General features: G+C 50.6%; 1 protein-coding gene across 3 annotated transcripts in view; it reads left to right on the top strand.

The window, feature by feature from the left end:
- Nucleotides 1-26,722, top strand: part of SMAD6 (SMAD family member 6) — a 107,678-nt gene that overhangs the window by 6,493 nt on the left and 74,463 nt on the right. The window lies entirely within an intron of this gene.

Raw genomic sequence — 26,722 nt, 5'->3', positions numbered from 1 at the left:
AGATCATTCAGCCTTGTGCTCTGATAAATGTGTTTGCGATTCCTAACAAATGTTCCTAGGGCTGGATGCGCATCCCTAAAGCTCCCGGTGCCCGTGGCTTTTGTTGTAACTTGATAATTGGCATTAATTCCAGCAGCCAAGTTGGAAAAGTGGGATTCCTGAGGATGTAGTGGTTCAGTTTCTCTCATGGCTCAGTCTTTATGGGACATCTGGTGGGTTTGCTGGAAGAGAAGAGAGATTTTAACTTTTCCTTGAACAATATAATGATAACATGTGACCGAGATTGTGCTGAAACCGGATCCCTCCTCTCCCCCTGTGCCGTTTCCAATGGTGTAACTTTTAATAAGAGTCTGGGGCTGGGTGATTTATTTTTCCCCAGTGCTCAGGATTGCTGAAAGAGGATAAGAGCCCTGCTGAAGTTAACCCATACATGTCATCACTGGGAAGTACAAGGGAAAAACCCACTTAGGCTCCAGTCTACCTGCCACGTTTCAGTTTGTTTATTCTCCGTTTCAACTCATTTAATAGCTCTGCTTGAAGTGGAGGCCTGTGGGAGTGATACACAAAGCACATGGTCCTCCCTGCCCCCTCTTGTGTACCAAGGGAGCTCAGTGTGCATTTAACTCATCTTCCAAAAACAAGTACATTTTGGGTCTAGCGTCAAGCCACTGCTATTTATTGGTCCAGCTTTGATCATCAAAAAGGCTTTTCCTACTAAAACCACAAAATTCAATTTTGTGTAACAAAGAGAACCATTCTTCTCTCTCTCCTTTGCTTGATGAACTTCTAAACAGGAAGCTTTAGCATGAAGGCAAAAGATGATCTCGGTCATATGTATAAATTTAAAAAAAAAGCAACCCCTCTTTTTGAAGCAGAACCTTTCATGGCTATAATATTGCCCTTAAAAAGAGGGAAAGCCTTCAGAGAAGTGTCAGGCTCACTGTGAGGTTCAGAGGAGCAGTCAGTGCTAACTGGAAGCACAAGTTGTAGGTAGTTTGGTGGATATGACCTGGATCCGTGGATGATACCCCAGAGCCCTCTTCATCTCGTGCTCAAAGCATTTGGGCCTTGGAACAAAGTTGTTTGTCCAAGGATCAGTGTCCAGCCACAGCTTTTCCCTTGGAATGGGGATGCTCCTGTTTTCCCAGTGAGGTGCAATGGCCTGGGAAGTTCTGGGTTGGTGGGAAAAGGCCCTTGGAGGTGTCTGATGCTGAAATTTTCTCCTGAGCTCGAGCAGCGCCACATTCAGGCTCGTGAGAGCACGAGGAGGGGCTCCATCTTCTCCTCCTTGGATTCATTCCTGCTGGGGAGCAGAGCTGAAGCAAACCTGCTGTTTGGGGAGTGATATTTTAAACCCAGGTGGTTCCCTGGCCTGGGCTGAGCCCGTCTGTCCCCCGGGAGCCGGCGGAGCCGTGGCCAGTCCTGGCGTCACCGCGGCTCCCAGCCGGAGCTGGGGAAATACCAGGGAAAGGGCAAAATCCAGCAAGGCAGGAACAAAAGCTCGGCCTCGTGACTCATAATCGGTGGAACATTTGTAGTAATTTTTTTTTCCCTTCCCCTCAGACTTGGCTCCTTCAGCACATGCCAGGAAGCTGCTGTACCCGTTAGACTTGCCAGGCGTGTGGAGCGCTGAGCCGCTCTGCGGGAGCTGGGCTGGGATGGGGTGCTGGGGACGTGCTGGAGCAGCTGCCGTGGCCTTTGGGATTGCCTGCCTTCCTCTGAATCCCACAGGGCTCTCCCTCCCCAGCCCTTTCCTTAAAACCCATGGAATAGCCCATTCCTGTTGAAAAAGCCCCATGACGAGCGTTGACCAAAGTTCTTGTTAGTGGTGGCTTTAAATTCTGGAAGTCCTGAGGGGAGGACAGGTGGGACAGCAAAAGTGGCTTTGCACCTGTAGCTCTCTGTGCTGATTTGGCCATCCCCAGGGAAAATGCTGGTTTATTTTTTCCAAAAATAGTTGTTTTTGTTTTTTTTTTAAACTTTGAAATCGCTTCCTATGTGCTAAAACTCTCCAAGAGTTTCAGCTCTGGTGAGCCCATGTGTGGCTGAAAATGTGCATCCTGAAGAAGAAATGTTCAATTGGTGGTTTGTGGGACGAGGGATGAATTCCTGTCTGTGCTCCAAAGCAGCAGGAAGGTGTTTCCCACCTGGAAGTGGAAGCACAGGCATGAGTTTATTCCCAGCAGCTCTGCTGATGCCCAGGAGGTGCTGGGCTCCTTGTGGGGGATGAGTTCTGCTTGGGTGGCTGATAGTGGTGGAAGAAAGCTGGGAATTAACAGAGAGAAGAAACAAACTGAATGGGCAGGAGCTTATTTAAATTATTTCTGATTTATTTATTTCTTTTTAAGGCCTGGGAAGATGGGGAGGTTTTTGCAGGGCAGTGCTGGGGCTGGGGGCACTGGATCTGGGGAGCAGGGTCCCTGTACCAGCAAAGGGAGGAACATCCACCCCAGCTGGTGACTCAGCCCTGCTGAGGCACTGCCACGGCTCCAGGCAAGAGCCAGAGGGTTTTTTCTGCTTCCAGCAATATTTAGGATGAACTTAAGGAAGCATATTTTAAAACCCACTGAATGGAGAAAGTGAACGTCTCCCTTCCTCTCCCCCCAGAAAAAACAGGCTGCAGGATTTATGCTAACAAGGAAATTTATGAAGATCCTGTGTGTTAGGAGTAGGAAAAAAAAAAAAAGCCCATTAAATCTGTCAGGCGGATGTGTGTGTGGCAACTGGGCAAACATTGCCCTTTCCGGACTGGGGGAGAGATTCTGGAATTACCTGTTAATAGAAAAAAAAGGGTATTTTTCTCATTAATAGGGCAGCAGTTTCTTCTGGGGGGAAATGTTGGGTTTTGAGGATAGATTTTGGCTTTGCTGTGTCTCAGTTCCAGCTCTGGGCTGGGGGCTGGGTCTGACCCAGCACCACCCTGGAGCCTTTTCATCCCTTCTTCCCCCCAGTCCTGCAGAAAGAAATCCTTAAAAAATAAAAAAAGACACAACATATCTGTGCATCCAGTTTAATCACAGACAGATGTTTATTTGGGCCAGTAATGGTTTTGGTTTCTTTTTTCCTTTGATATTTAACTGTAGGTTTGCTGGCTTGTCTTCCCCTGTGCAGTCTAGAACAATCAGGGTTTGGCTAAAACCTCTCCTGGTTGGAGGAACGAGCCTGTTGCCAAGAGCTACTTCTTTGATGCAAAAAAATACATCCTGGAGGTGCTTTGTCAGATGTTTTTATATTAAACAGTTTTCCTCCATAGTTTCAGTTTGCCAACGGGAAATAAACTGCATCTATTTTCCAGTGTGCTTCAGAGAGGAATTCTCTGCTCGCTGTGGAGGCTTTTCCCACATGGCTGTGGATGGCCATGGATGTTGGAATCCCATGGGAGAGCTTCAGGGCAACAACCTGCCCTGATGTGCAGCTTCTGGCCCTGCCTGGGGCTGACATCAAAGGCAACTTCTCCAACTGCAGGGGTGAATCATGGATTAATCCCTGAAAGGGAAGGTGGGGAAGCTCTGGGAGCCGAGCCCTGAGCTTTCAGTGCTGTCCCTTTCACAGAGCTGCAAGTGTGCTCCTTTATTTTATATCAAGGTGTCTTTCTGGGGTGGTGATAAAGCCTCTGGAGCCAGTGGATTTATGGAGGGCAGTGGGTTTTTCCACAGCCCATCTGTGCTTGGCACGGTGGGGGGCTCAGGTGGCAGCTCCTGGAGCAGTTCAGCCATTCCTTTGGAGCAGAAGGTGAAGGGATCACTGATCCTGCAGCTTCATCCATAAGCAGAGGAACCCAGCAGAGAATATTCCACCTAGGAAAATCATAAGCAGATGAAGAAGTTGCTCAGAGCATTAAGCAAACAGCAATTGAAGAAAAATTTTAAACAAGTCAGATGACTTGCCAATGGAAGAGAATCATGCTGGATCAAGGCTGGAAGGAGATGTTACCTCCATGTGGTTGTTTTTCCATAAAAACCCTGTGGGATAACTCATGTTGGGCCCCAAACCAACAGCTGGAGCATTGAGCTGTACCTGGGCAGGCTTCCCCAGAGCTGTGGGTGTCCCTGCTTTGGTGGCAGTGACCTTCATGGTGCCACCTGTACCCGTGTCTTGTGTGGCTGTGGCAGGAGGACTGAGCTCTGGCAGTGGCTGTGCAGCTGTAGAGGTGTTTCCAGAGCCAGGGACAGCTGTTTGTATAAAATACCCCTGGGTTATGGGCTTGTAGTGCATGGCTCAGCCAGCACTGGGAAATTGGGGAGGGGAAATGAATTTTATGATGGCTGAGGGACCACTGAGGAATTTGCTGGAGGTGGGAAGAGGTGGTTTGTACTGAAGGTCTCCTGAGGAGGGACGTGAAGGTTCCTCTGAGGTTTTGCATCCTGTGCAGCAGCCTCCAAAAACAGTCTGACAGGAGGGCAGGTGTCTCCTGGACTGGGAGGTGGAGAATGTCCTGTTGTTGCTATAACCATCCAACAGGCCACACTTTAGAAATGAGGACAATCAGAGCTGTCCCTAAAAAATCTGGGCAGCTGGAGTTGGCCTTTGTTCAGAAGAAGGAAGGAGAGAAACTCCAAAGTGGCTGCTGGAGCCTCAGGATCATCTGCCTGGAGTGGCACAGGCTGCACAAGGGGTGGAAGAAGATTGGTCTGACCAAGATTGGGCCCCGTGCCTGATGCAGAGATTAAAGCTGCTTTGCAGATGATGCCTCTGTTTGTGTGTACACACAGCTCCCCAGCTCCAGAGGAGAATTTTCCATGAGGGAGCTGGGCAGGACGATGCCCTGAAGTGAAGGTTCAGTATTTGGGGAGTGTGGGGAGCACACCTCCTTCCCTTGCAGGCAAGACACTGAAGTTCTCAGTGTATTCCAGCAGAGAAGGAGAGAGTTGCTTTTTCTCCCTCTGTTACCTGGAACCAGGATGGATTTTCACAGCTAGTCTGGATGTTTTCAACCCAGAAGTTCTTGGAGAACGTACAGCACCCAGATAAAATATGTTTTTGTCTGTGTTTCATTGAGTAGTTATGATGTTTGGCCTTGAATCACAGAATAATCACATCCCTCACTTCTCCAAGCGCCTAGGCATCACTCTTAAAAAAAGAAACATCAGGAAGTAAGCAAGTTACTTAAAAGTAAATTAGTTTAATCTCTGTAGCCTAAACGTTACATTCTTGCACCCTATTAGGGGTTGGATATGACTTTCTAGGTAGTAAAAGTTCCTTTGATGTAGCTCTGGTTGTGTCCTTTAACCAGCATGGATCCGATGGATCCGGCTTTGTTTGAACTTTTCCTTTTTCCCTGTGCCTGTGTTTTGCTTTTTAAAGGGATTTGCTGAATACTGGACACAGTGTATTTATGACCTTTGAAAACGGTGAATGTTTTGAAGGAGGAATTTTGGCTTCTTATAGGGGACCTGTAGAGAGAGGCTTGTGTTCACAGTCCCAGTAATAGATTTTTTTGTGGCACTTTGATGAGTGAGAGGTGTTTATAGGCTTGATTCATAACTGAGTTACCAAGGTTTTCCACGGAAATAACTTATTAAATGTGTGGCGCTCACCGGAGCGATTGAAGTCTGGAGATTTGCTATTCATCAAAGGCACCTCCTTTCCCGGGCTCCAAGACCTAACTCAGCATTTTACCTCTGGAGGATGCTCAGACCCAAAAGGGCTGTGTGGTGTGGGAGCTCAGGCTGGCTTTTAGTAAGAAATTTTAGTTAAATTAAAAAAAAAAAAAAGCAAACTGGAAGGAAAAAAAAAAAAAACCCTCAGAAAAAACATCCCCCCTGTCGCTGGGAGCTGCTGATGGTTAAACCTGGTTTTCTGGAACACTGCTTGTTTGTGTGGAGTTCGCTTCTCTGCTCTACAGCTGAAAAGTCCATCCCTTCAGTGCTGCTGCCCGGGCTTTGAAGTGTCCCCAGCCCCTGGAACCACAGGTTCAGTTTTACTGGCAAAGGAGACTCGGCTCTTTGTGCTTTCCAGGAGCCTGGATTGGGCACGTGGGGCTGTGATTCCCGGTCTGCCCCGTGTCCTGCAGCGGGATCCAGGGCTTGGCTGCTGATGGAGGAGGGACATGGACTCCCTGAGGGTTTGGGTTTGGGTGGTGCCTGTCCCAGCTCTTTCTGTGCCTTTCACTTGGTTGATTCATCGAATCCTGGTTTGGGTTGGGAGGGAGCTTAAAGCTCATCCTGTTCAACCCCTGCCGTGGGCAGGGACACCTTCCACTGTCCCAGGCTGCTCCAACCTGGCCTTGGACACTTCCAGGGATCCAGGGGCAGCCACAGCTTCTCTGGGAAACTGTGCCAGGGCCTCCCCACCTTGTGGAAAGTCCTTCTCCAGCATTCCTGTAGCCCCAGAAAATGGGTTTTCAGTTGGAAAAAAGCATCACCCCAGGGGCAGAGTGCTGGGAGAATGGAGATTGAGGGGAAAACATCTCCAGCACTGGGGTCTGGGCTTGGGATGCTGAGGGCTGTGGGATTCCTGTCTGGGTGTGTTTTTTTTCTGTAAGAACAAAAACATTTCACGTGGAAACACCTGTCTTGGCTGACCTCTTGCAGGGCTGCTGGTGCTGGCTGGTAATGGCCTTTGCAGCTCCTGGAGCAGGGATCAAACAGCTCTGCCACTGTAGTGCTGCACTGTGCTCCTGTCCCACCACCCCTTCCCCAGACAAGCTGCTTCTTCAGTGAGAAGCTGGTTCCTCATCCCAGGGTTTGGATATGGGAAAATACGTGGGGGAAAAAACCCACCAGCATCAGAGGATGCAAACAGAATTAAACCCAAAGCTCTTCTCCTGCCCCAGCATCTCCTTAATCAGCCCTGCACCCCAGGCTTCCCTCTCATTATTTCTTTTCATATTTTCCTAGTTTTATTCTTTAAATGTGTAAAGAGTTGCCTCTGATGGCCCAGAGCTGAAAACCCTCACAAAATACAACCTGTCCCTGCCTCTCCACAGGGATGCAGTGTCTGGCAGGGATCAGGCACAGGCCGGGATGCTGCTCCCTGCCCTCGGCATTTTGCCTTTCAGGTTATAAAAGCCCATGTATGAAACCTGCCAAAAAGTCTAATTCCCAACAGTGCAGGAGAGAGGGATGTGTGGAGAGTTTGTTTTGCCCTTCACAGCAGTTCTGTGTTCCTGGGGGATGCAGGAGGTCTTTGCTGAGCCTTCGAGGAGCCCACGTGCTCCTGTCCTGCAGCATCCCCCACCCGCTCCAAGTGCAGTTCCCAGAGCAAGTGCTGGAGCAGAGCCATCCCTCCCTTCCTAGTGGCAATTCATGGAAGTGCCCTCGTGTCACATTTGCTGTCCCAGCTGGACACTGATGCTCAGCTGGACCCACTGCAGCTTGGCTTGGAAGAGCTGCCCTCCCCTTCCTGCGCCTTTCCTTTATGGCTTTGGAGATGTTCCTCCTGCTAAGTGCTTAGAGCAGCTGGGAAGGATCAGGCTGCCTGTTCCTCCAAGCTGGGACTCTTCAAGCTGCTGCAGGGGCAGCTCTTGATGCCAGGGATGCTCAAGGCAGGATTTCTCATGGTTCCATGGAAGGGTGGGAGACACGATTGTGTTGGTTTTATCTGCGTATTCCATGAGCAGAACCCGCCAGCAGAAGGTCTATTTTTCAGCTCTTTCCATTTATTAAGGTTTCACTTGCTGAGATTTTTCCATGAGAGAAGCCAAAGAATGTTAAAGACTTAAAAAAATAATAATAAAAAAAAAAGTGCCAGCTGCTTTGTGCTTTCACACACAGTGATGCAAAGTGCTGTTGTCTGTTTAATCAGGGACAAGAGGAACCTGCAGTGCTGGGTAAGGGCCTGGCTACAGGCTGCCCAGAGAAATTGTGTCTGACCCATCCCTGGAAGTGTTGGATGGGGCTTGGAGCAGCCTGGTCTCATGGAAGGTGGGATGGGATGAGCTTTCAGGCCCTTCCACCCCAACCCATTGTGTTTCTGTGCTAAGGCTGAGCTGTCTCTGGGTTTATCCCACCTGCCTGCTGAGGCTGGACGTGCTGTGCAGGGCACATCCCTTTTCTTCCCTCCCTTTCTTTTCCCCTCCTGGCTGCCCCAAAGCCCGGCCTGTTCCTGTTGCTGAGCGTGGCGCTCGCACAAGGCTCCGTTTGTGCGATCCTGTGCCGGGAAAAGCCAAGTTTGTCCACGGGGAAGAATGAGGCACTTGATTCATCCCCCTCTGCGTGAGGCTGTGGGGTCTGGGAGCATCCCTGTCCTGCACAGGGAAGGCAAACACAGGCTGTGGTGGCTGGGAACTGCCGTGGTTCTGTTTTCCCTTATTCCTGAATAAATGGTGCTCCTTTGGAAGCGCTGCTGCATCTTCCCCTCAGCTCTGTGGCAAACACAGTCATTGTGCCCTGATTTTTTTTCCCCCTTTCTTTTTTGTATTTGTTGCTCTTTGAATCTTAGAGCGAGCTGTAGATAAAAATGAACTATATGAAGTTATTTTCCAGCATTCTGAAAATCCAGAGAAGTCGTGACATAACCCAAACCAACACCTTCCAAAAACACCTGGAAGTGTTTAAGGCCCAGTTGGATGGAGGAACCTGGTCTGGTGGGAGGTGTCCCTGCCCATGGAAGGAGGTGGAACAGGATCATCCTAAAGGTCTTTTCCAGCCCAAACCATTCCATGATTCTGTGATCCATCCCCTCATCGTAAGCAGAGCTTTGCCAAGTCTCACAGCAAACAGTCCCTGGTGCTTATAAAAAGCTCAGGCTCCAAGATTTGATCTGGTTGGGTTTGTCTGGTGCAGCAGCTCGGGGTATCCAGCTGTGGGGAGAAGGAGCAGATGTGAAAATGGGCAGTTTAATGTCTCAGACCCAATCCCTCCCTATAAATTGTGATCTGCAGCTGCCAGCGAGGGCTCGAGCTGTTCTGCCACGGCTCTGATCCAGCAGGTTTTGATTTTGGCCTTTCTGCTGAGGTTTTATGAAGGTCTGAAAACAGACACGGTTTCCAGCAAGGCTGTGGGTGCCTGGGCTGGGTGCAGAGCTGTCCTTGGTGGCAAAGCCAAGCCTCAGTTTTCCTCAAGTGTCGTGGAGTTGCTTTCTGAGATCTGAAAAAAAAAAAAAACCCAACAGAACACAAAAAAAACCCAACAAAACTTTATGAATCGACCAGGAAGCCAGTAAAAATTAGTAGTAACAAGCTCATTTCAATAGAAATGGGTTTGGTGCTCTGCTGGCTGCCAACCATTTATGAGACTGGCCGGGTGCCGGGTCCAGCGCCGCATCCCTCACCCTCCTGCTGCTGGAAATCATTTGTGACTCCAGAAAAATAAATAACACTGTTGTGGAGTTGGTTTTATGGCTGGGGCCTGAGCTGGGTGGCAGCTCTGGAGTTTGCAAGCCCTGGCTGGGGGCTCTGTGCTCCATCTCAGGTGGGTCCCCGTGGGTTTGCAGGTGAGGTCACGGGATGGGAGTCGAATCCGTGGCACCTTGGATCTGTTCCTGGATCTGATGCCAGGGGAAAAGCTGGGTCAGTGTGGCTGTGCCAGGTCAGGGGTGCTGCAGGGAGCGTTGGGTGTTGTCCCAGCAGAGGTTTAGGATGGATATTTGGGAAAATTCCTTCCCCAGAAGGGCTGTCCAGCCCAGGGCAGTTGTGCTGTCACCACCGTGCCTGGGGGGATTTAAAAGCCATGGGGATGTGGCACCTGGGGACAAGTGGAATGGTTGGAGCTGCTGATCTTTGAGGGCTTTTCAAACCTTAACCTGGGATTGCTCCTGTCTCTGGTGGGGACATCCCAGCCCCAGTGAGCCAGGTGCTGGCTGCTGTAGAGGACCAAACCCCAGAACGGGCCCATTTCTGCTTTGGTTCATCTTTAAATGCCGCAATTTACATTTCATTTGACTCTTCCATTTGCACCACGCCTGTTGCAGTGCTTGCACAAAGGGATGTGTGTGACTGAGGAGACTTCCAGCCCCAGCAGAACAAGGGAATTCCTGGGAGAGTACAAAGGTAAAGATCCTGTGAGTACAGGGAGCTGCTCTTCCCCCATTGCTGAGTTACTTGAATGGAAGGGAAATGTCAGCAGAATTAGGTTTTTTTTTAAAAAAAAAGTCACTCACACTTCACAGGTTACAGACTAGGAGCACACTGGGCAGCTTCTTCATCACTGGAACAAGAAAATTGGAGTCATTCTTTATTCCCAGTAATTACAGCCACATATTTTGAAATATCCATGTCTTTTCCATGTTGAATCGCCAGTACAGACCTTCAGAGCCGGATTGAATTCAGCTGTGCTTGAAAGGGTCGGTCATTTGAGACTTCCAACATTAAAAGATCTTTGCAAATTAGTTTTGCTCTTGCCATGCTGAATTTGTTTGTGTAGAAAACCTCAGTAGATTTGGTATGTGCCTGTCTTTGAAGGGCTGTGCTTCAAAGGCTGCAGCTCTGGGTGTTTTATGTGCTGAGCTCCGCAGTCCCCCGAGCTCCGCCGCTGCCGCGCTGGGAAGTGTCAGCTCATGTTAAACCTGCAGGAAGGAAAAGCTGAGCGTGGCTTTTCAAAGCCTTGAAGGAAACTGGATGCCCAGGGCTTATTCCTGTAGGAAACGGGTGCTGGAGCTGCATGTGCTGGTGTGTGTCATTGGTACAGCGCCAAGAATGGTCCTCTCCACTGGGGGAGAGGAAAGCTGTGTGAATTTGGAGAAGTAGGGGTAGCTGGTCCCAAAAAATTCAGCTGGGATCTTATCAGTGAGAAGCCAAACACAAGAGGTTCAGTTGGAGCATAGCTAGTACTCAAAAAAAGGTAAACAGTAAAAACAATATTGTGAATTTTGCTGATTCTTGGCTTGAAATCTATTTTTTTTTCCCCAAAGAAATAGAAGCTCAGAAGGGAAAATGAGAGAACCTGTCTCACATCCTGGATTTTGGCAGATTTAGACCAGGTCTGTCACCACACAGGTTTTGTTGGAGTGGGGCAGGAACCCTTTCCTCTCCAGCCTGGTGTATCCAGGCACATCCCAGCGGGATTTGGAACTGATGCCTTTAGAAGACGGAAACGGGGGGAAAAACCCATAAAATAGAAGGTGCTAATGGAAGGGCTGCAGGGCTGTCAGCTCCCAGAGCCCTGGGCTGCCCCAGAGAGGGGCTCTCAGTGCCAGGCAGGGCTGGGGAAGGTTTCTGTGAGCATTGTCCACGCGTGGGAGCGTCGGGTGTGCCGGAGGGCAGGAGCTGCCCAGGCTGGCTGTGTGCAACAGGATCAATCCAGGTTGAAACGAGGACAAACCATCCAGCACCAGAACTTTGCTGAGAGCCAGCAGATAATCCCAGATCAGCCTGGGGCTGCCTTGCGGAAAGAAAGCGCTCGTTTCTCTCCTCTTCCCCTTTTTCTCCCTCTCATTGAGATTTCGACACAATATTATTTTAATCCCGATCCTCTGGCCCCTCCTCCTCCTCGCTCTGCCCTTCCCTGCAGGCTGCAGAGGCTCTCAATGAGAACCAGCTGCCTTCCAAAGCCGCTTCCCCTCGCGGCGGGGCCGGGCCAGGGCGAAGTTGGCACCGTGCGGGTCGTGGCTGCCTGGCTCTCCCCCAGCCTCCAGAATGCTTTTCCTCCTGGCTCTGTCCTCTCTCAATGCTGTTTGTACCCCTGGGATTTGGGGCTGGCTTTGGAGCCGTCCCACCTCGGAGCATCGCCGGTGTGCCCATGGGGTGGGGCGCCGGGAGCCACTCGGATTTGGGATGTGCCACGCGGAGTCCCGGCTCCCCACCACATCCCAGCCACCTCCAGCCATCCCAGCACGGCCTTGCTTGGGTTAGAGGTTGTTAAAACACGGCTTTATTTGTTTCTCTAGCTCCTCTGTGGGTCAGGCTGCCTCGGTGCACGTCCCTGGGGCCAAGTGTTTGGTGTGTGTTGAGCACAGGAAGCATCCGCTGGGATTTGGAGTCGCGTTTTGCAGCCTGTTCAAACACCCAGGAAGGTTTCAGGGGTTCAGGGGATGCTTCCAAGACAGGCAAGTGAATGAAAGTGGTTCAGGCATTACCAGCTCCCACGTGCCAGCTGCAGTAAGTACCAAACTGCTCACATCCAGCCTTCAGTGCCCCAGGAGAGTGGTAAGGGTGAGCACAAGTTGATTTAGGAGCATTTCTCCAGTGCCTGGGTGAGTGCAGCCACCTGAGGGAAACAGCACAGGCTTATCTCAGAGCTTTTATTCCTTATTTCTCCTTTAAAGTTGTGCTTAATGCTTGTGTCACATGGATAAACTCAAGAAGTGTGTAGGGTGTATGAAGAGCAGGCAGCAGAGATGTTTTTCCAAAGTGTGCTGTGTCTTTATCCTGGATTTAGTGGTGGCACAGGGATGAGCCCGTGGCTCCTGCTGGGAGTGGTGCAGATGTACACACTGGAGATTTGGTGGTCTCCAAAAGGCAACAGGGAGTGTTGAATGCAGATCCACTCCCAGACTGGGAGCATCAGCTTGGATACCTTGGATTCATTCCCTGAGCTCTGATGCAGAAAGAAATTCTCACCAATTCAGCGTTTCAGAGCTTCCAAAACAGGGTTTTTCTGACTAACTCAACCCAGCGGCTCAGTGGGAAAGGGGGGATGAGAAAACACTTCCCTACACGTGCCAGAATTCCAGTGTGGCCCTTGGAGAGCTGTGACCATCGCTCCCCTCCCCAGGTGCCACCCAGCCTGGTGGCACTCCCAGAGCCAGGGGAGGGAAATCAAGGCTGTCTGTTTGGAAATGCAGCCACTCCAGGGCTCCCAGAGCGGTGCCTCTCCGTTTGAGTGAGGTCGTGGGTGTTTATTTGAGGGAAGAGCAGCTCAGCCAAACATCCTGCTTTGAAACTCGCCTCTGCAGCCCTCGGAAAGGTGCCTGCAGCTATATTTGTGTGTGCAGCCCTCCAAGTGCCGGGCTCTGGGCATGGATGGGATTTGCAGGGAGGGTTTAGGAACAGCCTCCCGTGTTTTGGGGTTTCTGCTGCATTGAAAGCTGGGATTTCCTCATCACTGCACTGGAGAGCTGCAGCACATTTCCATCGAGATATGCCCAGTGTCAGGCAGGGAGCTGGGTGTCCTGCAGGGCTCTGAAAATCCCACTTCCCCAAGCAGGGTGTTGGAGCCCTGAGTTTTCAGTCAAAATAAAAACCAGTGGGAGCTGCCAAGTTGGAGGGGGGGGGGAGCCTTGGTTTTGGGTCTAAACCGCTGTGGTTTTTTTCCCCCCTTGCTTCAATCCCAAGCACAGCCCTGCCAGAAACTTGGCTCAGCTTCCCCAGCAGAATTAGGGATGTATTTATGTTTCGGGGTTTGTCAGGAAACCTGAAACCAGGTGAGTTTGGCTCTGGCTGGGACAGGGATGTGCCTAAGGGAGGGCACGAGCAGGGCTTATTTTTGTAGACATTTCATAGCAACAGGGCTAAAATAGAGTTGTTGCTCTGCCTTCTCCATTGCACTGAAAGGAGACCCTTTTTGTGCTGAGCAGAGCCCCTGTGGTGGCTGGGATGGGGCTCTGGGTTGGGCCATCCCAGAGTCCTTCAAACTGCAGGAGAAGTTTGTGGCAGCTCTTGGTTTTAACTTGGTTTAACATTCATTCTGAAATAATGGGCTCGTGAACAAGAGTTTTAACTTCACCCTGTTCTCCACACCACAGCATTGTGCTTTTCCAGCCCCAATATCCTTCAGTTATCTAGGTGTAGCTTAATGCTGACACTGACACATCAATTCTGTGTCTGCAGGTAGAATACAGCAATGTATTTATTCTCACAATCCATTTCCAGCTCCATTTCCTATCCACAGTCATCCAGGCAGTGACACATTACCCTTAAGATTTGAATTCCCTTTGTCAGATGTTGCTTTTGCACGTGATTAAAGACCTAACAATGTTTTGGACCATCTTGATGGTGTTTGGGTAGCACTTAATCTCAGATTAATACAGATGTCCATGTCTGAGATGGTTTTTTTAGATATTTAACCTACATCCAGCAGGGAGAGAGAGACAGCTGAAGGGCACAGTTTATCTTCTCTCTGCAGAACAGGGCTAAAACAGTGCAGATAAGTTGTGCCCCCATCATTCCCTAGTGGGGGAGTGCAGGTGGGAAAGTCTGAGCTTGTTCCCATGGATTTGGGATGCTGTGATTTATCCTGAGCCAGCAGAGATAGAGGATTTGGGTGGTTGTGAGGCACTTGAAAAGGGAAAAAAAAAAAAAAAGTCTGTTTTCAAAGAGGGAACTGTAGGATGTTGGCCACTGGAACAACCAGCAAAGTCCTCCGTGACTTCCACCAGCACCATCTCCGCCGCTTCGTGGCGGGTTGGGAGCGTGATGTCATGGGCAGAAAATAGCCCCTGTTATTATCAGAGTAAAAGCTGAATTTCTTGTAATCTTGGCCTGTGCTGCCGCCCCTTCCAGCCCTTCCTCCCCGCAGGAACCTGCGAGCACACCCCCAGCCCCTTCCTGATTGTTTTTCCAGCCCCATTACACAACGCGCGTTTGTTTGGATTTGCAAATGGGTCCCGAGCAGTGTCAATAGCTGGGGATGCACACAGAGGGGAACGGACTTTATTTGGGTTTTAGGGCCTTCAGAGTGAACGGTGCCAAAATAAATAGGGAGTTTTATCCTGGGCCGTGTTAACCAAACAGCCCTGGGAGCTCCTGGGGAGAGGTTCAGTGGAGAGCAGCAGGGATGGAACCATCAGGGATCCCGGAGCAGCGAGCAGGAATTGGGACTCATGAATGTCCCCTCCAGCCTGGGCTGTTGTTTTTGTTCCTTAATGATGGATTTACAAGGAAATAAGGACATCAGGGTCGGCAACAGCGTGCTGGGTGACCGAGCCCAGTTATCTTCTGGCTTTGGAAACCACGTTGTGTTTATCGAGCTCTGCCTTGGGTGAAATTCACATTTTCATTCCTCTGCTACTGCTGCATTGTCCTACAGTAAAAACTTCTCCAGCATTTCCACTCTTAATTGACTGATGGCAGGTTTATCCCCATTTATCCTGGACCTCTCTGCAGTTCCTCGAAGCTTTGTGGCAGAGCTGGGAGAGGCCAGGTCAGAGTTTCCTTGCATTGCTGGGCTGGAGCGTTGGGCTTGCTGGTTGCATGAGTTGTACCTTCTCAAAAAGCTCAAGGACTTGAGGTTTTCCTCTTCTTGGGGCTGTTTGAGGCACTGCCATGCTTTGTGTCCCCATGAGCAATTCTGACTTTGTCACTGACAGCACCCTGGAACAGCCCAGGAGCTGCTAAAAAAGATAATTTGAACACCCAGGCCAATTTCTGTTGATTTTCAGCTGTCTAAATACAACCAGTGAAGTCAGTGGAGTTACTTTGAATTTCTGGTCAATATTTGGAGCAGAAGCTGGCTGTGCTCGTGTGCAGCATGGGAGATTTGCTTGTAAAAAAAGAGGAAAATATGATGGGGGTTGGAGAATAAATGGGGGGTGGAGAATAAGACTCGGGCTCCTCTGTTCTTCCTGATTTTTTTACCATCCTGAAAGAACTTTCCCTTTGGAAAGCAGGTTGCCTCAAGTGGCCCTGGTGGCTTGCTGAGGGCACTGGGTTATGACAATAAATAAAAGCCAAGGGCGCTTCTAGAAATGTGAGGAATGTGGAAATGTTTAAATGATTTAGTACCAGAAAACTTTTATTTAAACATTTAATCGAAGGACACGCTTTCATCTTTAAAACATCAGTGTTTGAACTCCCTTCCAAGTTTTTTCCAGACTTTCTATGTACTTCATCATATACAACAGCAAGCTGTGCTTTGCAGAGGGAATAATCTTCCAGTTCTTCCCTGATTGCTTTTGTTGCTGTTGCCTCAAACACACCTGAATTACAGCAGAGAAGCTGTTTTAGGGAATTTGTTATTTTCTGGGTTAAATAAGGTCTCATTTATTTGAAGAATTGGAGCTTGTGTCCAAGCTCAGTTTCCCTGTGGAAACCAGCCTGGATACAGATGTGTCAGTCAGGGAATTTTCACCTCTGGGAAGTTCCTCTCCCCAAAAAGCAGCAGGAGAGAGGCTGGGATGGGTGGGTGGCGCTGGTTTGGTTGCAGTCTGGACTGGTGAGGGATGCAGGATTGGGCTCTGACCAGTTGGACTTGACTTAAAAAAAAAAACCAAAACATTTCATTCTGAAAACGGATGAGCATCAGTGGATTGTTTTTGAATTACATAATCTGAGTGTAAGAGCTGTGCTTTGAAGAGGAAAAACCTCAGGGCCCCATGCACACCACCACCCACTAACCATCAATACCTGATTGTTTTCAGGAGCAGCCCCACCGAAGTCACCCCGCAGCAATGACTCAGAGCACGTAACCACGCTCCCTTTTGGGGTGAGCCGAGGGGATTAGTAATGATTTTCCTGAGATTGTGACCTCAGGGCCCCTTGGGTGCAGCATTAGCATTGGAAATGTCCCTGTTTGTGTTCCCAGAGCCGCCTGAGCGTGCGCTGCCGGGGCCTGCCGTGCTCCGCTGGGGAGATTTATGCTTCCTAAGTACATTGTAAAAGTTTTATAAAGTAGCTTAAATATTTACACAATAAGCATTTAAGGAAACAGTTATGCCTCGAAAGGAGCTGCTGATCCTTTGGGTCCATCAGACCCACGGACATGAGGGGGTTTTTAACTGACCTCCAGGAATTGCTTTTTTTTTTTCCACCTAACTGGTTTTTAAGCAGGCAAACAAATGGAAACTCATACACAGGAACCTATAAATAATGTTAATGACCTGGCTTGTATCCTCAAAAGTCAGGAAATTTAGGAAGACGCCGGTGAGCTGGCCCTTTGCTCACTGAAGGGTGGAAAGCGTGGCAGGGAGGATTCCTCCTCAGTATCCCACTTATCCCTGCCCTCTGGCAGTGGGAGCCACTCCCTGTGTCCTGTCCCTCCATCCCTTATCCCAAATCCCTCTCCAGCTCTCCTGGAGCCCCTTCAGGCCCTGCAAGGGGCTCTGAGGATTCCCTGGATCCTTCCCTTCTCCAGGGGAACATTCCCAGCTCTCCCTGGATCCTTCCCTTCTCCAGGGGAACATTCCCAGCTCTCCCTGGATCCTTCCCTTCTCCAGGGGAACATTCCCAGCTCTCCCTGGATCCTTCCCTTCTCCAGGTGAACATTCCCAGCTCTCCCTGGATCCTTCCCTTCTCCAGGGGAACATTCCCAGCTCTCCCAGCCCGGCTCCAGAGCAGAGGGGCTCCCTTGGAGCATCTCTGTGGCCTCCTGGAATTGCTCCAGCATCTCCATGACCTTCTTTGCCTTGCTCTTCCCCCAGCAGCACCACCTTTCTTCTGCTCCCAAATTTCTTTTTGCATGGCTCCAGCAATGCTGCATCTCCAGGGAACTACGAGGGGCCCGTGCAGTTTTTATTTCTTGCTTCATCCAGCACCAGGCTGTGAAATTCCCTGGAGTTCCCCCCTCGGGAGCTGCTCCATCCCACTGTAAGAGTGCCATCCTGGACTGGTTTGGGTGGGAAGGGACCTGTGAAGAGCATCAAGTCCAGCCCCCAGGGATGTGCTGAGGAAGGTGGGAGGGTCCAGCCACTGCTCCTTTGCTTGGTCTGCTCCAAGGAGAAGCATCCCAGACCCCTTGGGTGGCCATTCCCTCTCATTTCAGGCCAGCAGGGAATGGGGACCCCCTTGGATGGCAGGGGGTGGGTGCTGTGCTCCCCTCCCCACCAGCACCCACCTCCCCTTTCCTTGTGCTTCCTGAGGCACTCGGGGTTGGGTTTTTTCCTCCCGCTCGCACGGCAGACGGATGTTTAGATCCGAAAGGAAATGGGATCGCTGTTTGCTCGGCTCCTCCTGAAGCAAACAGCCCTTCAAAATAACTCCTGTGGCGTAAGTGCCAGGAAAAACAGCGAAGCCAAAACCTTGTAAGCAAATAATTGGCCTTTTTGTGAGAGGGCTCCTCTTCTGCTCCAAGTTTGCAGATCAGAGCTGCTCTTTTCACGTTTTGTTTTGAGGTTTTGCAATTCTTCTCAAAGCAAACAGATGCAGTATGTGCCAGATGGGGGGGTTTTACTGATCCCAGAGTGCTGCTTCCAGGTGATTCCCCTGGGACAGGCAGAGCTTTTGGGTGGGAAATTGGAGTTCCTGCAGTTGTGGAGCTCAGGTTCCGAGTGCTGGGTGTTGTCCTGGAGGAGGTGGCCCCGGAGTGGTGCCCTCGGGGTGTCCATCCCTGTCCCCGCTCCCGCAGGGATGGCTCCTGCGGGGCCCTTGGCCGGGGCTGTGGGAAGAGCTCAGCTTCCCCACGCAGCCCAGCCCAGCCTGCCTGAGTCACCCCGGGCAGGGAAAGCTCTCAGAGGGTTGGGAAAAGCACCTGGAAACTCCCTGCCTGCCCCAGGGCTCAGCTCTGCCCCAAAGCTGCACCTTCCTTTTGGGCAAAAACACCCAAAAACCGCCTAAAGCTTCCCAGAGGGGCTCCCCAGGGCCAGCACTGCACACATCCTGCGCTTTCAGGGATCTCTGTGGGATACACAAGGCAGGAGCCCAGTTCCATGGCACCCACAGAGGGGATGGGGTGGCTGCAGAGGAGCAGGATGTGTTTAAAACACACCAAGCGATGAAGTGTCAGCCACACGGAGCTGATTCTCAGTCTCATCCCGGATTTCAGCTGCTCATTTTCCAGGGAAAGGGGTGGAACGGGGGCTGCAGCCTCGCTGGGGTGTCCCTGAGCCCTCTGGGCTCTGAGGGATTTATTTATGGACACCCTCACCCACCAGCATCCAGGTGCTCCTGTGGTGGAATATCCAGAATTTTCCAGGGTTGGTAGATGTGACACGGAGGATGCAGAGGTGGGAACGTGTCCTGCTCCCTCTTCATCTCCCTGTGGAAAAACAACTTTGAGTAACAACTGCAGACACCGAGGTGAGGTACAAGGGGAACAGGTACTTTTTTTAAACTTCACTTTCTTTTTTTCCTTTGGAAATGCAGCCTCTCACAGCCATGCTGTCACAGTTAAAATAAGGTTTAAATTACAGGGCTGGCTGTGGCTTTTTCCCTTTCTTTCAGAATTTTTGCCAACTTGCAATTTACTTAATGAAATCCTGCTATTTCGTTTAACGGGGATATTTTTTGCAGATGTTGATTTAACCCAGCTTTATAAAATATGTGAACTGTGCAGTTTCTTTCCTATTTTTAACAATTTAAAGATTTCTAGTGCAGAACTCTGTAGAGTTTATAACACCAATATCTGTTTGTACCGTGTAAGAGTGGGGTTGAACGATGAGGCTTCCACATCATCCACAGCCCCATCAGAAACCGTGTGAAAAGCTGCAATAATGGACAAAAATTACCCAAAGCAGGAATTTGTGTTGCTCATTGGAGCTTTTGTGAGTGTATTTCTGGAAAAGTATCTGACCCTGGTTTTACACCCCAGTTATTCTTCAGGGGTTTTGCAGAGGGATCCTCTACATCCATATGGATTCTTTATATGTGTGATATATATGGAATGAGGAAAAAAAAAAAGTGGGTCTGGTTTAGGCTGGTGACAAGCTGTCTTTTTAATGTGTAATGCCTGGTGTTTCCCCCAGTTCTCCTTACTTTATTTTTTAGGATGGATTTCCCTGGAGGGAGGGGAGGAATCTGATATTTCTCCTCCAGTGTTGAACTCATTATCCCTGAGGATGCCTTCACGTGCTCCCTTAATCTCCCTGGCCTTGATGTAGAGAGAGCCCGACCTGCTCCCCTTCCTCTCCTTCCCCTTTCCCTCTCCATGGCAAGGTCATTTATTTGGTGCTGCTTTTGCAGTTTCTGAGTTCAGCCTTTGCTTTCAGCCCCAAAACAGCTCGTGCAGGAGCTGCAGCCACACAGACCAATCCTGAAAATGTTATTTTTTTACCTCGAAAATTCAACTCCCAGGAAAGAAGAGAACTTGTTCCACTGGCTGTGTCCAAGCTATAACTCACAGCAGGGAGGGACAGGACACAGGCAATTGCTTCCCACTGCCCAAGATGGGATCTTGGGGAGAAATTCTTGAGGGTGGGAAGGCCCTGGCACAGATTTCCCAGCTGTGGCTGCCCCTGGATCCCTGGAAGTGCCCAAGGTCAGGTTGGACAGGGCTTGGAGCAGCCTGGGATGGTGGGAGGTGTCCCTGCCATGGCAGGGGTGAAATGGGATGAGCTTAAAGGTCCCTTCCAACCCAAACCATTCTGTGATAACTCATTAATCCTTTTCTCCTAGAATATCCCAAGCGAAGCTGGAGCTGTCTGGGATTCGTATTAGTGCAGCAGGGCCGGATGTATTCCATGGAGTTCTCTGTGTATTTTGGCATTTTCCTATTTCCCCCCCTCTTTTTTTAAAAAAAAAAAAAAAGAAACTGTGGTTTGTAGAAATGAAAACAAGTCCTTCTTGGCCAGGGAGGGTAATTGGTGTGAGTCACCTCCAGTCTCCACGGGCAAATACAGCGTGAGGAATTTGGTCTGGGAGATGACACTGAAGGTTGGAGACCTGTGTTGCTGCCTCTCTGGGCTGCAGGAATGCTCTTCAGTGTTGTGGGTTTCATGCAAATACATTGATTTTCACCCCCCACCCCTGCTTCACACCCATTTTCTTGCTGTTTATCTGCACTTTAATAGGCTTTACAGCACCGTTCCAGGGAGTATCAAAATGTGACGGCTGGAGTCAATGATTTTAGAGTTACAGCTGTAACAATTGTACAATTCTAAGATGTGTTTGATCTTGGGGGATGATCTTGTCCCAGGTTTAGCAGAAATGGGTGCTCTGTGCATTTTCTGATTTGTGGGTTTTCCAGAAGAAGGGCCCCTCCTTGGCACACGAATGGCTCAGGGGCAGATCCTCCTGCTTTGCAGGAGGTGCCAGCACGGCATCCTCGCTGCCTCCACTGTGGATGTGAGGGACCAGCCCTGGGGCTTCACTCCCGAGTTGCTGAAGTCATTGTTTAGTCTTTGCTTGAAGTGGGAGTAAGAGCCCGTGGATGCTGGCCACGAGCGGTTGTGAGTGGAGCGAGGGCCGGGCCGGCCCCAGCAGATGTTTACACACCACTACACGGAGCAGCTATCGGAAAATCTGGCGTGTGTGGGTGCCCACGCTGCCCTGGGCACCTTGTAGGAGCCATCCCTGTGCTCCTTTCCACCTCTCCCTGGCGGGATTCCTGCTCCAGGCCCTTCCCAGGGCTGCTCACCCCAATCCCTCTCATCACACAGGATCCCCTGAGCTCCCCGCACAGCTTTAGCCTTTCGGCGTGACCAGGTTGGCCAGCACACCGCAGGGATTTGTTTCCTTGCACAGGCCACCCAAAATCCTTTAATTCCCTGTAAAACTCCGGCAAATCCGCCATGAGCGAGGACTTGCAGGAGCCGTGGGCGCTGTGACACGCGGTGGCAGCCCCGGAGCCGTGGCTCCGCTCTCGAGGTGCCTGCGCAGACAGAGAGGCTCGGGAGAGCTTTATCAGGAGCAGGATCTTGGGCTCTGGCCAGGGAGAACAAAGCCTGAATTCCCATTCCACTCTCAGCCCCTGTCTGCTTCCCATATATGTGAGGGCACTGACACCGTGCTGGAAAAAAGCGCCTTTTTTTGGGGTGGCTGGGGGAGAATTATCAGATGAGGTGAGATTTCAGCTGGAGCCCTTTTGGAGAGAGGATTGGGTTGGAGTAGAGGACCCACAGCCTGTCTGGGGTCTGGGATGAACCCTCTGGCACAGGGTTGGGTTGAAAGCCGGAGTTCCCAAGCTGAGGTCTCGTGTCTGCCAGGCACGACCAAGGAGGAGCAAAGCAGCTCATTCCCAGAGTATGGAGAAAAATATTTGTTGGGCTGTTGCCTGTGGCCCTCTCAGGGAGCCTCCACCGTCACAGGTCATTTTCCAGGTCAGAGATGGTTTCCTAAAGCTTTCTCAGTCCCTGGTACTCGCAGTGGTGTTGGCATGGAACCGACAGATGCTCTGTCCCCTCGAAGGTGCTGCTGTGGCTGCTGAGAAATCAGGGATTTGCTGCTCCTCACATCACCCCTGGAAGCCATCAGCTCACTGCCAGGAGTAAATCCCATGGAGCTGTGAGAGCAGGGAGAGAGGCTTTTGCTCCAGAGGGAATGGCTGGATGGCTCTCCAAATACTGATGGTGGTGTTTTGTTTGGTGTTGCTTTGCTTTTCCTCCCAGGGAGGCAGCTCCACTCCTTTCTGGCTAGGAAACTAAAAACTGCTGCAGCCACGAGCCTGCTCAGGGTCCTGTGTGCTGTGTGAGCTCTGAAGCCCAAAGTTCCTGTTTTCCTGGTGTTTTGGGAAGAGGATTTTCTGAAGGAAACCTCATGAAGGGGAAGCTGAGCATTCTCCTCTGGAAATGGTACCTTTGGGTTGTTCCTGGAGGGAGCTGAGCTGTAATTTGGGGTTGGGCTGTGCAAGGAGGTGGTGATGGGCTGCCTGGCCTTTGCAGGACAGCTTTCCTGGTTTGGAGGAGCTCAGTGCTCACGGATTATCCAACAGCTGGATATGGAAAGCAGCCAGCGCTGGGTCAGTGGTCCTGCTGCTGCCAGGGACACCCTGATATTGTTAAGAAGCCTGGAAAATGAGGAGGCTCAAGCAGCATCTCTGCAGCCCCTTCATGACATCCTCACCAGCTCGTCCTCTGGCTTCAAAACCAGCTCCAGCTCCTCAGTGCCCCCTCCACCCTGGCAGAAACCCCTTCCTGGGAGGTCTTCTCCAGCGTTAATGACTCAGGGGTAGTGCTGGTGTGAACCAGCAGGGTTTGGTTTGGTGCAGCCAGAGCCTCTGGCCCGTCCCCCTCCGCTGAGGACATTCCCAGGCTCGGCTCCAGCGCCCAACGTGCTCTTCCCGAGCGGCGCGATGGAGGCGGGAAGGGGTGTTATTCCTGTTTCTCTTCTGAGGGACCTACTAATTAGTTTCTGCTTTTAAAAGGCTTTGAAGCGCTCAGCCGAAACTTCTCTGGGAGCGAAAACTATGATTATTTATATTTATCCCATTTCCCAGAGCCTCGGCCCCGCCGCGGGATGCTCCGGCCGCTGGGCGGATTATCCCGCTCCCCGAGGGGATTCTGACAGCACCTACAGCTGCTCTGCCAAGCCAGAACGGCTTCCAAAGGTGGATGAGAGCCCAGGAGATCCCATTTGGCCATCCCAGTCCGTGCCCATCCCACTGGGATGTGGTTGGTGTGGCTGGGATCGCAGCCCCCGGATTGATGAACAGCGGGCGCGGGGCCAGGCGGGAGCGGCGTGGGGAAAGGAGCCTTGGACATCAGAGCTGTGGCTGGAAGGGAATTCTGCCATCTGCTGATTTATGGGGTGATTTCTCCCAGATTCTCGGCGTTTTTCAGGCTCTGGGGGAACAAAAAAGGGATTGCACACATGGTTGGGTGGAGGACGTGAAAATGTGCGAGTAGAAGTGGAAGAAAAGGGGGGTTTTTTCCCCCATTTTTGTCCTGGCTTCCCTCACCCTGCTGCAGAGGGCACTTGGGAACAAACCTTCTCCCCTGTGAGTGGAGCTGGTGCCTCGCCAGGAGCAGGCAGAAGAAAAAGCCAATCCCAACCAGCCAACGCTCGGAAGACTTTCATCAAACCTCCGGATTTTACAGAAAATCAAATAGCAATTTTCCCTTCCCCAACATTTCCCCTTTTTGTTGGTGTTTTTCACCAGCTCATTTTTACTCCATTTTACAGAAAATCAAATAGTGATTTTCCCTTCCCCAACCTTTCCCCTTTTTGCTGGTGCTTTTCACCAGCTCGTTTTTCTCCACCTTCTCCAGCTGCTTGGGGCACAGGGGTGGATGCTCGTGGAGATGCCAAGCAGGACCCCAGGATTTTGCTGGGTTTGGCTTTATCCAGGGCTGGTTTCCAAGAGGGAAGAAGTCCCAGCCAGGCTGTGGTTGATGACAGGTCTGATGCTTTCAGAAGTGGCAGCCAAGGTGGGCTGTGATGTTCAGGGCTCCTTTTGAAGCTGTGTTTACATCGTTGTGTTCCCTCGGACGTGCCAGGTGTAACACAGGTACCTGCACGGCCCAGGAGCTGCAAAAGCCATGGATTGTGCCTGAAAGCTCTGAGCAAGACAAACTGAGGTTAATGGAGACTGTTGGACTCAAAAAACATTTTAAAAACATCACCTAAATCTCTGAAAACTTTGGCTTTCAGAAGGAACACATAAAAATGTCAGTGAAAAATACCCGAGCTGGGTTTTTCCAGTTTTCACCCCTGGCTGAAAAGTCCTTTCTAAAACAGAGGAGCTGGGGGGAAAAGCCCTGCTAGAATACCTTAAATTCATGTTCTGGACTTTGGATTTAATGGCCAGGGAAGGTCCATTAGAAGCAAACTCCTTGAGTTTAGCTTGAAAATAAGCTAACTGATGATGACTTCCAAATTTCCGGGCAGAACTAAACATGGCATGTGTTTTGCTTTGAAGGATAGAAAAAAAAATTAGCATGAGCTGATGATTTTGCAGAGTGGTTTCTTTTATGCAGAGAAAATTGTTTTCATCCTCATTCTTGGCATTGGCTCCTTGTCCTGTGTTGCTTTTGTTTCTTGGGCTGCCATGGAAATGTCCCCCTTTCCCCCCAGGCCTCTCCACACACCTCTTGCACGGGCTCTGGTGCTCGTCAGTCCCTTTTTTTTTGAACTAATTTAATTAATTAACCCAGCGCAAGTGTTCCTCGGAGTTAATCATCTCCCGGGTTAACAAATTAAATCTGCTGGCAGAGGAGGCTGGGGAGCAGCAGAGCTCTGCTCTGAGGGGAAGGCTGGAAGAGGATGGTGGATGTGGTGGTAGGGAGGGCTCTTCTCAGCTGTTTTTCCATGGTTTTTTGGGATAAAGGAGCTGGACCAGTGTCCATGGCTGCCCAAGAGCCACATCCAGCACGAGGAACGTGCCTGGGGAGGGTGGAGGAGATGGGACCCTGCAGTGACACCGGATTAATGACAACATAAAATCAAAAATTCTTGTTATATAGCTGGGATAGGAGCTGGGCTGAGTCCTTAATTCAGTGGAGTAAAGCAGAGTGGGAGAGAGCCCAGGGGAGGCCCAGCTGGCTGTCCCACGGCTGGCCTTGGCCATCGGCTGGTGACCGCTCTTCGGGGCCTCAGTGAACCAGGGAGAAGCTTTCCTTGGTGAAAGCTGGGACAAGGAAGGATCCTCTGTTGATGCTGGGCTTTAAGGAGAATGTCCAGGAGGAAAACCAGGGCTGCCCATCCTGCTGCTTGCACCCACCTGCCTTCTCCCCTCAGGAACCCACTGTCCTGCCGTAACAGCAGCGTCCTGCTTCCCTGGAGAATCCGAGGAGGGCTTTGGGAAGGGACTGAACTGTCCTGTCCTCACCTGGATTTTCACATGGAGGAGCTCCAGCCCAGCCCCCTGTGTCTGTTCCCAGCTGGCTTGAGGATGTTGCCCTAAATACAGGCAGTGGGGTCAGGATGGGGCTCACCAACCCCTCCGAGGTGCCCTCAGAGTGCCACCCCAGCCCCAGTGAGGCTGGCCAGGCAGGAGGTGGCTGGTTTGTGTCCCCAGAGGGGCCCCCCGTGCTGGGGACAACTCTCAGCCTCTCCCCAGCCCAAGGGGCCGTGCTGGGGTTGGTGCTGGTGGCAGGGGGGCTCTGGGGGGGCACAGTGATGCATTCCAGCTGAAACTTGTAAGGCAGAGGTATTTTAAGTATATTGGCTTAAAGAAAATGGTTGTGAGCTTTGCTGGGGCAGATTGACAATTAATTTCTTTTTTTTTTTTCCCTTTTTTTTTTTTTTTGTGGGGCCATAAAAATTCCATTTCTGCTGTGGAAAGTTTTAACCCCTTCCTTACCCTGGTGCTTGTTTCTAGGGGTATTAATGGGGAATTATTTTAGCTAATGGCTCCCCAGTGAACTGTTAATAGATTTTGGGGAAATGTGTGTGTTCTTTGTGCTGGGCTTTTTATCTGGACCTTGTTCACACTGACCTGTGTATGGCTGTGACCTTCCTGCCTCCCTGCTCCTGTGTGTTGGGCAGCGTAAATACAGATCTGTGCTGTGGCAGAGGGGAGGAAAATGACTGAGCATGTGTCTGATAGTCCAAAAGTGGAATAAAAGTGAATGGAAAGATGTTGAGGGAGGCTATAACTGAGCTCCATGGCCAGTGGAGTGTGAGGCTGCCCTGTGACACAGGGGGTGCAGGGGGGAAGGACATGGAAATGGGGACTTCTGAATATCCTGCTTCATTTCCAGGTTGCCCAGATGTGCATTCAAAGTCCCTGTCACATCTGGGGAGTGCAGTGATTCTTCATCTGCGTGGTCTTCCCTATGGGCACCTCTTAAATGTGTTGTGAGAAGCTCTTCCTTGCAGCCATGCATTTAGGGGGTGTTTGACCTGCTGAGAGGAGGTTTGGTGGCTTTGGAAAAGCCAAATGTGAATCAGAGACATTTATTTCATGTGTTTCATGATCTGCCCATGTTTTCCATGCTGCTTTTAAGTGCAACATCAAGCAGTGGGACTGTGCAGCGTTTTGTTTTGGAAAAAAGCATCTTTCTTTTCTCTTTTAAAGCACTTCTTTGAACTTTACTGGCATAAAACACTGTCAAATCACAAATAGTCTCAAACCTCAAGTTATTTTCTTTACCTCCACACTCTGCAGGGAGCGACAGCAGCAGCAGTGCTGCGAACGCCGGGAGGATTTATAATGTTTGCTCTCTGCATTTATTCCCAGACCCAGCTTACTTTTGCCTGAGCCACGCAGGAGCCTTTTCCCTTTAAATTCTGGGTTTGATTCTCCTATCTTATTTCTTTATCTCTAATTGTTTGAATTCACTTTGGGATGTGCTGCCGCGGAGGAAGGAGTAAACACGAGGCAGAGTTTCAGCCCCTCCATCTGATGGATGAAGGTGGCTTTGATGGAGGAGATAG

The sequence above is a fragment of the Pseudopodoces humilis genome, chromosome 16 (assembly GCF_049639895.1).
Source record: "Pseudopodoces humilis isolate 2021_Gansu_Grassland_sample_001 chromosome 16, ASM4963989v1, whole genome shotgun sequence".
In the NCBI taxonomy this organism is placed as follows: Eukaryota; Metazoa; Chordata; class Aves; order Passeriformes; family Paridae; genus Pseudopodoces; species Pseudopodoces humilis.
Note: the sequence above shows the minus strand (reverse complement) of the source record. Positions and strands in the feature narration are given on the sequence as shown.